This window comes from Lolium rigidum, chromosome 5, assembly GCF_022539505.1.
Source record: "Lolium rigidum isolate FL_2022 chromosome 5, APGP_CSIRO_Lrig_0.1, whole genome shotgun sequence".
In the NCBI taxonomy this organism is placed as follows: Eukaryota; Viridiplantae; Streptophyta; class Magnoliopsida; order Poales; family Poaceae; genus Lolium; species Lolium rigidum.
Window position 1 is genome coordinate 56,491,751 of NC_061512.1, and position 13,836 is coordinate 56,505,586.

The 13,836-nt window shown below is 45.8% G+C and overlaps 1 long non-coding RNA gene across 1 annotated transcript in view; it reads right to left on the reverse strand.

The window, feature by feature from the left end:
- Positions 1-11,001: 11,001 nt before the first annotated feature.
- Positions 11,002-13,836, reverse strand: part of LOC124658281 — a 31,368-nt gene continuing 28,533 nt past the window's right edge. Inside the window, exon 2 of the long non-coding RNA XR_006989107.1 lies at positions 11,002-11,559. This is a non-coding gene — a long non-coding RNA (uncharacterized LOC124658281). The remainder of the gene's footprint in view (positions 11,560-13,836) is intronic.

The window sequence follows — 13,836 nt, forward strand, 5'->3', positions numbered from 1 at the left end:
TCTTCGAAGATGCGGATAGGTACTTCGCGGTATGTCAGATCTGAGTTGATATCCACAGCTCGATGGTCGATGTTCTTGAAAACCTCGGTCTTCTCGGGGCACTTCTAAGCACTTCCGGAGTAGCGAGATGTGAAACACATTGTGCACCGCTGACATCTCTTCCGGTAACTCCGGTTGATAAGACACTTCTCCTCGGCGACTCAGGACTTTGAAAGGTCCGACATATCGGGGTGCGAGCTTTCCTCTCAGCTGGAATCTCTGCATTCCTTTAAGAGGGGACACTTTGAGATATACGAAATCTCCGATCTCGAAGGTCATCTCTCGGCGTCTTTTGTCGGCGTAGCTCTTCTGTCTTGATTGGGCTGTCTTGAGGTACTCGCGGATCTTGTGCACCTTCTCTTCGGCTTCTCGGAGAATATCTGGTCCAAAGACTTGACTCTCTCCGACTTCCGACCAATTCAGAGGGGTACGGCATTTCCTTCCGTACAGTGCTTCGAAGGGGGCCATCTGCAAGCTGGCTTGGTAGCTGTTGTTGTATGAGAATTCTGCGTACGGCAAGCAGTCTTCCCACTTAGATCCATACTCTAGCACACATGCTCTCAACATATCTTCTAGTATCTGGTTGACTCGTTCGGTCCGTCCATCCGTCCGCGGGTGATAGGCTGTGCTGAAATTCGACGAGTTCCGAGTCCTTCATGCACTTTCTCGCCGTAATCCGGAGGTGAATTGGGATCCTCCGTCGGATACTATCGACTTCGGGGTTCCGTGCGGTGCTGACTATCCTTGAGATGTATAACTCTGCAAGTCTCGGTCCTTGATAGGTGGTCTTGACGGGGATGAAGTGGGCGACTTTGGTCAGTCTGTCGACCACTACCCAGATGGAATCATTCCCTTTACTAGATTTGGGCAGTCCGGTGATGAAGTCCATTCCTACGGAATCCCACTTCAATTCTGGAATCTGTAGGGGTTGCAACAGTCCTGCGGGGCGTTGATGTTCTGCTTTGACTCTTTGACAGATGTCACACTTGGCGATGTAACTTCCAATTTCTCTCTTCATTCCATTCCACCAGAATTGTTCCTTCAAATCCTGGTACATCTTGGTTCCTCCGGGATGAATGGAGTATAGGGTGTCGTGAGCTTCTTTCAGAATAACTTGCTTCAACTCTGAGTCCGACGGCACGCAAAGGCGTCCGTTGTACCATAGCACTCCTTCTTCATCAACAGTGAATCCCGGTGCTTTTCCTGCAGCTATTTGGCTCTTAATCCCGTCAATGCTTGCATTTCCCTTCTGGGCTTCCTTGATTTGACTAATCAGGGTGGGTTGAAGTTCAATGTTTGCGAGAAATCCTTCACTCACTAACTCCATTCTAAACTGTTCAAACTCTTGAAACAGGCTAGGTTGCTCTTCTGCGATCATGGAGTTCAACTGGCACGGCAGTCTACTCAAAGCATCCGCTACCACATTGGCCTTGCCGGGGTGGTAGTGAATTTCCATATCGTAATCCTTGATTAGCTCTAACCATCTTCTCTGCCTCATGTTCAGCTCCTTCTGAGTGAAGATATACTTCAAGCTCTTGTGATCTGAATAGATCTCGCATCGATTACCCATGAGGTAATGACGCCACACTTTCAGTGCTAAAACCACGGCTGCTAGCCTAAGTCATGGGTTGGATAGTTCTGCTCATGCTGCTTCAGTTGCCTTGACAGGTAAGATATCGCTTTCCCTTCTTGCATCAACACACATCCAAGACCAATCTTGGAGGCATCACAATACACATCGAATGGTTTGGTGATGTCCGGCATGATCAGTATTGGGGCTGAAGTCAGTCTGCTCTTGAGCTGTTGGAAACTCTCTTCGCACTTGTCTGTCCATTCGAACTTCTTGTCCTTCTTCAACAATTGAGTCATTGGTCTGGCTATACTCGAGAATCCTTCAACGAATCGGCGGTAATATCCCGCCAATCCGAGAAATGCACGGACCTCAGTCTGAGTGGTTGGGGCTTTCCATTCTTCAACAGTCTTGATCTTCGAGGGGTCGACGGCAATTCCTCCGGCGGACAATATGTGTCCCAGGAATCCTACCTCCTTCAACCAGAACTCGCATTTGCTGAACTTGGCGTACAGCTGATGCTCCCGAAGGGTATCTAAGACCACTTCCAAGTGGTGCTCATGCTCTTCTTCAGATTTGGAATATATAAGGATGTCGTCGATGAAAACAACGACAAACTTATCCAGGAAGTTCATGAAGACCTTATTCATGAGATTCATGAAGTAAGCGGGGGCGTTGGTCAATCCAAATGACATGACATTGTACTCATACAATCCATATCCGGTGGTGAAAGCAGTTTTGGGGATATCGGTGGCACGAATCTTCGCTTGATGGTAACCAGTCCTCGGATCAATCTTCGAGAACACTTTGGCACCGGTCGCGTTGGTCAAACAGATCTTCTATCTTCGGCAAGGGATATTTGTTCTTGATGGTGACATCGTTAAGTTTACGGTAATCCGTACATAAACGATTTGCACCATCCTTCTTGTCCACAAACAAAACTCGGTGATCTCCAAGGTGACGCACTTGGCCTAATCGGACCCTTGAATAGCATATCATCCAGCTTGCTTCTTCGGTTCCACTAACTCTGCTGGGTTCATACTATAGGCTCTCCGGGCTATAGGTCCGGTTCCAAGGATTAACTCAATGATAAACTCGATATCCCGATCTGGGGGCATACCGGGTAGATCATCGGGAAACACATCGGGGTATCGACAAACGACCCTGATCTGATCCAAGGTGGGTTTAGCTAGACTTTGGTTGCAGGTAAACTTTCTGGGCAGTCTTTCAGATATGTGCTCGACTAAAATTCCGGTGCTACTAGTCATGGTGATGGCCTTCTTGGCACAATCAATCAGCCCATGATGTTTCGACATCCAGTCCATACCCAGTACTACTTCCAATCCTTTTGTTCCCAGAACAATCAAGTTTGCATAAAATTCTATTTCATGAATTCTGATAGGAACATCTTTGCAAAATTTTCTAGCTTTAGTGGTTGATCTAGGTATTTGAACTATCATGACATGCTTCAAACTGATAGGTTGAATCTTACTAGTGCATGCAAAATCTTCAGTTACAAACGAATGCGATGCTCCTGAATCAAACAGCACTCTTGCAGGTATTGAGTTAACAGAGAACATACCCGACACGACATCCGGGGCTTCTCGAGCTTCTTCCGCACTCATGTGAAAGAGGCGGTCGCTACGGTTGTTCGGGTTGTTGGGGGTGAACTTCTTGTTGTTGGCGACACGGCGCTGCTGCTGAGCAGGGCCAGAGGTGTTGGCGGTAGTCTTGGCGAGTCGCTTGGGGCACTCGTTGGAGTAGTGCCCCACCACTCCGCACTCGTAACAAGTGATGGTGGACTTGTCCTTGGGAGTGATGGGAACAGCGTTGCTCCCAGTCCTTGGAGCAGTGTTGGAGGTGTTGTTGTTGTGGTTGGGGGCTCGAGGTGGGGCGCGGTTGAAGTTGTTGTTGTTGTTGTAGTTGCTGTTGTTGTGGTGGCCTCCTGGCCTGGGGTTTCCTCCACTCCGGTTCTGATAACCCGGACGTGAGTTCTGCATCGGGGGCTTGTTGTTTCTTGGGGCAAACCCTCCACTTGAGCTGGGGCGATACTTGTGGGTGTTGCTCGGGCCCACTCGATTCATCATGCGGCGCTTGCGGTTTTCATTGGCTCGATGGATCTTTCCCTCCATCCGGATGGCGGAGTCAACAAGGGCTTCTAGATCAGCAAAGGGAATGTTGATCAAGCATAGTCCGCATCTCATCATGCAGTCCATTCAGGAACCTCTCCTTCCTCTTCTCGTTGGTGTCGGTCTCATCCGGGCGTACCTTGACAGAGTGAGGAATCCGTCGCGGTATTCTACCACGGTTAGACGGCCTTGCTTCGGCTCGCGGAACTCATCCCGCATCTTCTTGATGAGACCCGGTGGCACGTGATACTTGCTAAACTTGAGCTTGAAATCTGCCCAAGTCATCATTTGCCCCGCATTCAATGCGCGGGCACTTGTCCACTGTGCACGAGCAGGTCCTGCCAGATAGTGGGTGGCGAATAGTACTTTGTCATTCTCCTCCACTGCGGCCACTTCAAGATTTTTCTCCATAGTCTGGAGCCAATCATCGGCATCAAGGGGTTCCTCCGTCTTGCTAAACACCGGTGGATTGGTGTTCTGGAAGTTTTTCAGCTTTGACCCAGGGTGGTCATGGTTTCCGTGGCCCCGATTGTTCCAGTGCAAGCTGTTGAAGTACAGCTAGGTTGGCTTGTCGTTCAGCTCTCTCAACTTCTCTATCAGCCAACATCTGTTGCAACATCTGCATCATCGCCTCCTGAGTCATGTTGCGAGTTGGAGGTGCCATCTGAACAGGGATATGGATAATGAGACGAGAGGGAAATTTCTATGGCTCATTTTGGGATAAATTCACACAATTTAAACTTGATTCATAAAATAATAATAATATTACACACACGAACATAGTCATGAAGGTAGCAAATATTACAAGCCAACAATCCGGAGGGTTTGAAGAACCCTTTCAACAATCTACGATACATGGGGCGGGTACAAAGGACCGATACATTTCACGAGACGCAAGTGCTCAGACGGAACTACTATCCATCGATGCGGAGCGGGAAGGTGGTGTCCATCCCGGCAGGCAGGTGCTGGTGGAAGTCCAGATCTCCCTCATCGTCCTCCTCGTAGTCATTATCGTTGCTGATGTAGGAGTAGCCATCCCCTTGGATGTCTTCTCCCTCGCCTTCTCCTTCCAGAGCTTGGAGTTGCTCCGCCTGAGTGGAGATGGTCTCCTTCAGGACGGCGATCTTGGCCTTGAGGCGGTTGATGGTGTACTCCTTCTTGGAGACCAGCTGGCGGAGACTACGACGCTCCTTGGCGATGACCTTGATGGTCTCCGCCTGCTGAACAAGCTGGAGGTGGGTGCTGTTGGCGAAAGCGCGGGAGTTGTCCAGCTCAGCACGGGTCTCGAACAGCATAAAGTCGAGGTGATCCACGTGGTGCCTCAGCACGGGGTGGAACGGCAGGCTGATGGGCAGCCCAAGAGAGGAGTGCCTTGCAAAGTGTGCAAAGCGTTCCCCTTCTATCGCCACCGAGTTTTGCCCGCACAGACGAGCGAGACCCTCCTGGAGAGCGCGGGCGAGTCCATCCACCCAGGTGTTCTCTCGGAGAGAGAACTAAATCTGGCGGAACATGGGTGACTCCGGCTGTCCGGGGAGGTTAGCCATGATGATCCATTGGAGTTGGCCTCCTGTCTGATCAGCGATCTGGCCTCCGTAGAACACGGGAGGCGAGCGTCCGAGGAACTCCGAGAGGGCAAACAGATCCCTCTCAAAGATGAGATCTCCCCTGTTCGCCAGCTCGTACACTTGAGTCTGGATGAAGGGCTCCAGTGGGATGATAGGCTCCATCTGTAGAGGGATTTATGAGAAAGTTAGAGAAGTGCAAGTGTTCAAAATTTTAAGTAACTTATAAATAAGAACATGAATTGGCATGTTTAAAAAGATCTCAAAGGTAAGGGTATGATTGTATTTTTCATAATTATTCAATTCATTATATTTAAAACTAAGTTTGTCAATCGTCCATTCTAACTAGGGTCTCCTAAGGTCAAACAATGGCTCTGATACCAACTTGTCAACACCCGAATTTTTTTAAGTCCGGATGCCCTATTACATCATACATCGCAATCCCAGGAAGATTGTTTTTGCGAGACATAATAGTAAGTAGTTCAGAGTCATCATTTATTACAACACATAATGTCTTACAACAAGGGATCACATGATCCAATATTACACAAATAGATTGTTCAACATCACAAATAAATAGCGGAAGCATAGTAGTAGTGGACTATCTATTCCACAGGCAACGCTTGACGTTACAAGACGATCCTAGTTATCGTAGACGTCCTGTTATCCGTCATCCCGATACTCGTTGCTCCTCTTCAAAGTCTGGCATTTGAATAGCCAGGGCAAAGCCATGAGTACTTTAAAGTACTCGCAAACTAATACTAAGGTAGAAACATATTAAGTGTAGTAAGGGGTGCTAAGCTCTAGGTTTATTTGCATAAAGCCAAGTTTAATTTGATAAACATTTAGTAAAACCCATCATTTGCTAGACTAACTCAAGTGGGAACATTAGTGTCATTCCCACAATTCATTTGGGATCCAAGTCAAATCACCATTCAAATTCATCATTTCAAAAAAATTCTGATAACGGAAATAGTATGGCCTTTCCAACCGTCCATAACCGCGGACACGGCTATTCGAATAGGTTTAACACTCTGCAGAGGTTGTACTCTTGTGCCACAACTTTTGATTACATCCGTCGAGGATAACCCCGAATCATCGTAACTCAAGTACGCGGATCATCAACCTTAACCTTTCACTTATATATGCTAGTATAGGCACCTCTCCCCATGAGCTTGGCCTCCCGGTGAAAACCAACCGTTAACCCGGAACCGCACAAGGCTTGGGTCGTACATTCACCTCATATTCACATCATTTCTCATATACGGAGGCAGCCTCGGCGTAACCCCTATGATGCTTGTTTAGAGGGAACCCATACTAAAATACACAAGTTTCTAGTTAAGCCCTACCCATAATCAGGTATTGTGGGGGTACTTGTATAATTGGAAGGGTATCGCATTCAAACCCATATCAGTTTTATATCAAAAATCACCATCTTCTCTTGGTCATATTCTCCTTCAAAGTCATTCCATGGAATGAATCATCATTCCAAGGTTTCAAATTCATTTCATGTTCCCATCTAGAGTAGTCAAATTTTATTTGATTAGCACTAGCAACTATCTCATGAGGGGTGCTATCTAGCTTTGAGTGTTTCTAAGCTAACCTTTAATCTTGTTCTACTCTATACCAAGTGAATCATAAATCAAAAAGTACTTCGAAATAAATAAGCAAAAGTAATTGCAAGGTAAAAACATGGGATAGGTAATACATAAAATTAAATGGGTGATGGTGCCTTGCTCTTGTAGAGCTTTGCATCATGGTGGTTAGCAAGAGTATTAGCTTGCCTTGAGCTGAGTAGTTATCGAAGTTCTCTTCTTCTTCCTGTGAGTAGGCCTCCTCCTCTTGGTATTCCTCGTTACTAGCGTCTATATACGAATACGAGGTATAAATACTAAACCAAGCTCACATACTAAACTAGAAACACTTAAAAGGGTTCACACACTAATCCTATCATCAATCAAACATGGCATGGTGGATTGTTGGATGAGTTCTTATTTAAGAGAAAAATAATTTCCTCTTATTATTACTATTTCTTAACTTTGGTATGTAGCTCCTTAGAGAAATTAATTTCTTCTCATTACCTCATATTAAGATTTAATCTCTTCATATAATAATCAGGTATGAAATATAGGTTGACCCAAAGTCAACATTTCATATCTATTATATGTGAGTATAAATTAATTGAAGTGCTATACTTCACATAGTTTTAATACTTAACATTTAAATGAATTAAAATCTGTAAGTAATAATTATCAGAGGTTCATTAGCCTAAGTCATTCCCTCTGGTTTTATTACTTAGGATCAAGATTTAAATGAGAGAGTAGCTCTCATACTATTTATTGAATTTGAATTCAAGTTTAATTGCACTAGAATTGACTACCTAGCTATTTTATTTGATCTAGTCCATGATCATACAAATAACATGCCTATATTATTGCATAATCAATTAGAGGACATCATTTGTGATTTATTAGAATTGGAAACAATTCAAAATCTATTCTGGTTAAAATTTAATTAAAGTTTGAATGTACAAAAGTCCCTATCTTGTCTTTTTTATCAAATTAAATCTACTTTGAAATTGGAGGTGGGACCAGTGGAATTGGTTAGATAATTTCATAGGCTTTCCAACGGTATAAAGTTTGCTAAATTTGGTTTGGCAGATTTTTAAACTATTCAAATTTTACTAAACCATCTGCAGAACAATTTGAATTAAGATTAAATCCAAATTTGAATCGTGGGCTTAGGCGGGAAACACTACTGGGCCGAAACAGGAATTAATTTCACTGCGCAGCCCAACAAGCCACGGGTGCGAGTGGGCTGCCCTGACGAGGTGGGGTCCACCTGTCGGCGATGTTTTAACCAGCGAAACGGTACGCCGCATCTAAGCCGTAGGATTAGAAAGGAGATCGACGGCGTGTGAGCGTCGTCGTCTCCGGCGAGAGGCGAGCTCACTGGCGGCGAGCCTAGGGGGTCGGGGAGCCTACCAGGCCGTTGCAGGTGTCTGGCAGTGTGCTCGGGGAAGTGGTTGTCGACGAGGAACAACCTGGTGCAGCGGCGGCGCTCGGGGAGGCTCCAATCGAAGCAGAGCTTCCGCGAGCTCCGGCGGTCTTGAGCTCGCAATTCGAGCGTCTCCGGCGACGATTGGTGAAATTTATGGGTGGAGGTGGCTCAGTGCGGAGAGGGGAGTGAATGGTGTGAGGAATGGAGGAGCCGATCGCCTCTATTTATAGGGTCGAGGGTTGGCCGCGGGGTGCTGAGAAGGAACGGCCATGGCGCGGCTCCTGTGGCGGGCGAAAGGGCAAGGCGAGGACTGCTACGGCTAGCTGGTGTCCTGGAGATGCTCAACCCGTATCGAGACGGAGAAAAGGGCGATGGGAGAGCTCGAGCGCTTGCAGGGTCCGTGGCGCGGCGTGCGGCATTAAAGTGGGGAGGACGACGGCGACGGAGCGAGGGGCAGGCTAGGGATGATGTCCGGCGTGTAGAGGGCGGGGAGGCGATGCTCGACGCAGGCGTAGCTTGGCCAGAGGAGGACGGAGGTGCTCGAGCGCGTGGTGTCCTGGCGATGCCACAGCGCGGTCACCGCGCGTGCTGGCACGTCCTGGCCAGCTTTGGGCGCGCGCGTTCTGGCCAATGCCAAGGCTTGGCGATGCTGGGCTGCGTGCGGTGAGATGCCTGGTGATGCCATGATGCTCTGGGACACGGAGAAAAGTTGAGAGGAGGGCTGGAGAGAGTTTGGCCAAAGTTGGCCGGGTGTGCTTGACATGGATGCTTTCTCTCACTTTTCCACTCTACCAAGCCCTAGCATGTACCAAGCTTGATGCAGGGGAGCCAGAGGGATCAAATGATCACTGGTTAAAGTTGGTTTAGGCAAGAAACCGATGGGCAATAGAGTGTAACACAAATTGGAGATGATGCCTGCCAAGTGTTTGTTAAAATGGCCGCATGAACTTTTTGTTTGAATTTTGGTTTTCTTTTTGGTGGATCTCATTGATATAATTAATGTGTTGGATTGGTGGTGGTTTTGGTCAATTTGGAGTTGTTTTGCAAAATGGCAAAAGTGACAAGATCTTCTCTTTATTTCAGCATCACCACTTGTCACCTTGCTACTGGTCAACCTAGTCAACTCTAGCCATGGTGGTCAACATCAAAGTTACTCACCTTGACATGGTCTTGGATGACATGGCTTTGGTTGACCAAGTTTAGTTTAAGAGTTGAGAGAACCAGAGGGGTAAAGTAGTGAAGAAAATATTTTTGGGCCATGTGACCATTATCATATGTATGAAGAAATTTTGATTTCCTTGTGTTTGATTCTTGATCCAAGGATGCAATTGTGTTAGTTTATCATATTAAAGTATTTTACAAGCAAGGGGGCAAGCAATTATGGCCTAGGGTGAAGATTTGCAATTTGCCATATTGTGTATGTAAGTGAAATATGAGTTTTTCCCATTTTCTTCATTTCTCTTCAAACTAGGGTTTGATGCTCTTTGGTTAGGGTTCAATAGAAATTGATAAACATACTAACACTCATCATGGCAATTGCACAAAAGGAAATCACTCCAATGCATGAACCTATATGTGGCACTATATGCATAGAAAAAGTTTTTGTTAATTGCAAATTTTGAGTTTGGGAAATTTATCTTTCTTGTTTATTATTGTTGAAACTTGGGATGTTACATTCTTCTTTTGATGAATTTTTTGAATCAACATTCTCTACTGAATCATTATGTGTTGATATGTTCTCCCTTTCTTCCTTGCAAGAAGATGTTTGTTTCCTTATTTATCTTGTGTTTCCTATCAAGGAAAGTCATTTTTATTTTCACGATTTTCTTCCGAGCCTCCTTTTTCTTGAGACGTGCATCAATGAACAATTCATCTGATTGTTGTGGAGTCACATGGGCATCACATCTTTACTCAGGATTAATTGTGCTTATACCCACTCGTTTTTTCCCATTTGTTTTGCACTGTCAAGTGCATTCTGAATTAAAATGCAACATTCTTCAGAGTTGGCTGCTAGAGTGGTCAAGTTATAAAATTTGTGGAAATTATAATTGCATCGAATGGTGGCCTCCAACTTCGGATTCCGAACTACAATCCTTCCACAACAATATTTGATGGATCCTAATAATGCTTCTCTTGCCCATGTCTTCACAATATAGTGTGGCGGCAACAACTTGTTACTCATTAAATCCAGAACTTTTAAAGCATGACCGCACAACTACATAAAGATTATGTAGGTTTTTGTCTCCAATTACTTTGTGTTCTTCTTCAAAGATTGAAAATTTCTCATCAACAACCCTTACAATTTTAACCATGTATTCATTATCTGCAGATAGCTAGATTATCCACACAAGCTGCCAATGATCTCCCATAATCAGCTTGAAATATTCAAAGATAGAATGAGTGTACAACTTACTGACTTGTTGCACCATGCGTATGCGAAATAAAGTTCTAGGTAGGCTTTACCTGGACTCATACTATGAATTTATCTCAGTATTTCTTTTCACTTCCGTGGCCCTTTCAAACTAATGAAAAAACTATTGAAGTCAAACTGTTCTTTAGGTCATTGTTGAGAATTTCACTTAGCTACGTGCTTCTCATTCTCAAAGTGAAAGTTTCTCTCGTAAGACATTGTGCCCATTTTTCTTTTACCTTATAAAGACTATCTATCCATGTTTGCTTTTTCACTTTGCTTCTCATCACCATCACCACTACTAATAAAAGACACGGAGAGTCCCATCCAAGGCATCTCAGCCGTACAATCACAAAATCAAACGCCTCACATCTCTCCGGTGATTTACATTGGCAGACAACATCCACCATCCAACCACGCTAGCAAACAGTTTTTTCTCTCCTTCCAAACAACCGTTCCTCAGCACGACCACACACCACTCCTCATGCCGTCCCTCACCTGCACGACACCTCTCATGCACGCCGCAGCAGACTTTCTTGCCATCGCCTCCACTGCCGCCGCAGCAGTACTTCTCGCCGCCGTCATCTACACTGCCACCGCAGCAGTACTTCTCGCCACCGACGCCTCCACTGCCGCCACAGGAATCCTTCTCGCTGTCGTTGCCGCCGTCGCGTCCCCTGCCGCCACAGCACTCCTTGTCGCCCTTGCCGACGCTCTGTCGCCTCAACGCCGGGGAATCCTATGCATTCCTCTCACCTCCACGCAGACGACCGCCACGACGGCACCCTCGCCTGGGACTCGAGGACGCTCAGGTTTGGCCTTTATAAGTTGAACCTCAACCTCAAACACCTGTCAAACAGTTTCAACCTTTCATAAAAACATATAAATAAGGCAATGGACATTTTTTTTACTTCTGAATATATAAAAATGTATTCATTTCATTCCCTTGGTTTATGTATTCATTTCAATCCCTTGGTTTACACAGTAATTTATACTAAAGATATTAACTGTTTGGACCACCAGTACACTTATATGAAGGCAAGCATGGGTACTGTTATTTAGCATTTATGGGAAGGATACTTCGAAGTAGAATTTTAAGATGCTTGGTATACCCAGAATGTCCAAGTATGCTTCAGAGAGTAAATAGGAAGCAGTAGACAACAGTTTCCGCTATATTCACTAGTGGAAAACAGGGCTTTCGTGGGAGCCTTTTGTCGCGGGCGCGCCTGCACCCGCGACAAATGGCCTGGCCACGTCGCCCCGAAACCATTTGGAGCGAGCCGGGCCTTTTATCGCGCCCTTTTGTCGCGGGCCGTATCACAACCCGCGACAAAGGGGTCTGAGCTCGGCGCCTCCTGCCAGCACCCCTTTTGTCGCGGGTCGTAATACGGCCCGCGACAAAGGGCCATGCCTATATATACACGCAGCTAGCCCCCCCACCTCCCTACATTTTTTCCTTGGTGGTGAAAGGTGGAGGTGTATGCTAGCTCATTTTTTCTTCATGTGCACAAGAGGTGTTTGATGGAATGCTTGTGAGGGATGCCACTTGATTTTATTTGATAAGATTTCTCCTCTTTTTGATCCTAAAAGGTTAGCAACTATTTTCTCGTATATACATAGTCCGTACAATACTAATTTTAGCAAGGTGATTGCATCTGATACACTTATGATGCAGATGAGTCATCCATGGATGTACGGTAACCGATGTGCTCCCGCTTTCAGAGAGGGCATGAATTCTTTCCTGCTTGTGGCCGAGGCCAACAAGTCGAAGCAAGGTTTTATGTTTTGTCCATGTCTGAAATGTAAGAATGAGAAGGATTACTCTTGCTCAAGAGACATTAAGAGCCACCTGCTTCGGTTTGGATTCATGTCCAGCTATAATGTTTGGACCAAGCACGGAGAAGAAGGGGTTATGATGGAAGACGGCGATGAAGAAGAAGATAACGATGACCAGTACCGATCTATGTTCTCTGAATGTGATGATACCGCAATGGACGACAATGAAGAAGAAGGAGGTGAAGAACAGGTAGCGAGATGATCCCGTTGATGATGATCTTCGTCGGGCCATTTCGATGCAAGAAGAGACGTGCCACGGATAAGGAGAGGTTGCGGTTCGACAAGATGTTAGAGGACCACCACAAATTGTTGTACCCAGGTTGTGAAGATGGACATAGAAAGCTGGGTAGCATATTGGAATTGCTGAAATGGAAGGCGAGAGGTCGGTGTGACTGACTCGGGATTTGAAAAATTGATGTTAATATTAAAGAAGTTGTTTCCAAAAAATAACGAATTGCCCGTCAGTACATATGAAGCAAAGAAGCTTGTCTGCCCTCTAGGATTAGATGTGCAGAAGATACATGCATGCATTAATGATCTGTATCCTCTACCGCGGTGAGAAGTACGAGAATTTGAATAAATGCCCGATATGCGGTGCATTGCGGTATAAGATCGAGAAAAGATGACCCTGGTGATGTTGAGGGTGAGCCACCCGGGAAGAGGGTTCCTGCGAAGGTGATGTGGTATGCTCCCATAATACCACGGTTGAAACGTTTGTTCAGAAACAAAGAGCATGCCAAGTTGTTGCGATGGCACATGGAAGAACGTAAGAAAGATGCGATGTTGAGGCACCCCGCTGATGGTCGGCAGTGGAGAAACATCGGGAGAGAGTTCCCGGATTTTGCAGGTGAGGCAAGGAACTTATACTTTGGTCTAAGTACAGATGGCATGAATCCTTTTGGGGAGCAGAGCTGCAGATCCACGGCACCTGGCCCGTGACTCTATGTATCTACAACCTTCCTCCTTGGTTGTGCATGAAGCGGAAGTTCATTATGATGCCAGTGCTTATCCAAGGCCCAAAGCAACCAGGCAACGACATTGATGTGTACCTAAGGCCATTAGTCGATGAACTTTTGGAGTTGTGGGCCAAACTAGGTGTACGTGTGTGGGATGAGCACACCGAGCAAGAATTTGACCTACGAGCGTTGCTATTCGTAACCATCAATGATTGGCCTGCTCTTAGTAACATTTCAGGACAGACGAACAAAGGATACAATGCATGCACAGACTGTTTAGATGAGACTGAAAGTAAATATTTGGGAAAAAGCAGAAAAGTTGTGTACCCGTTCA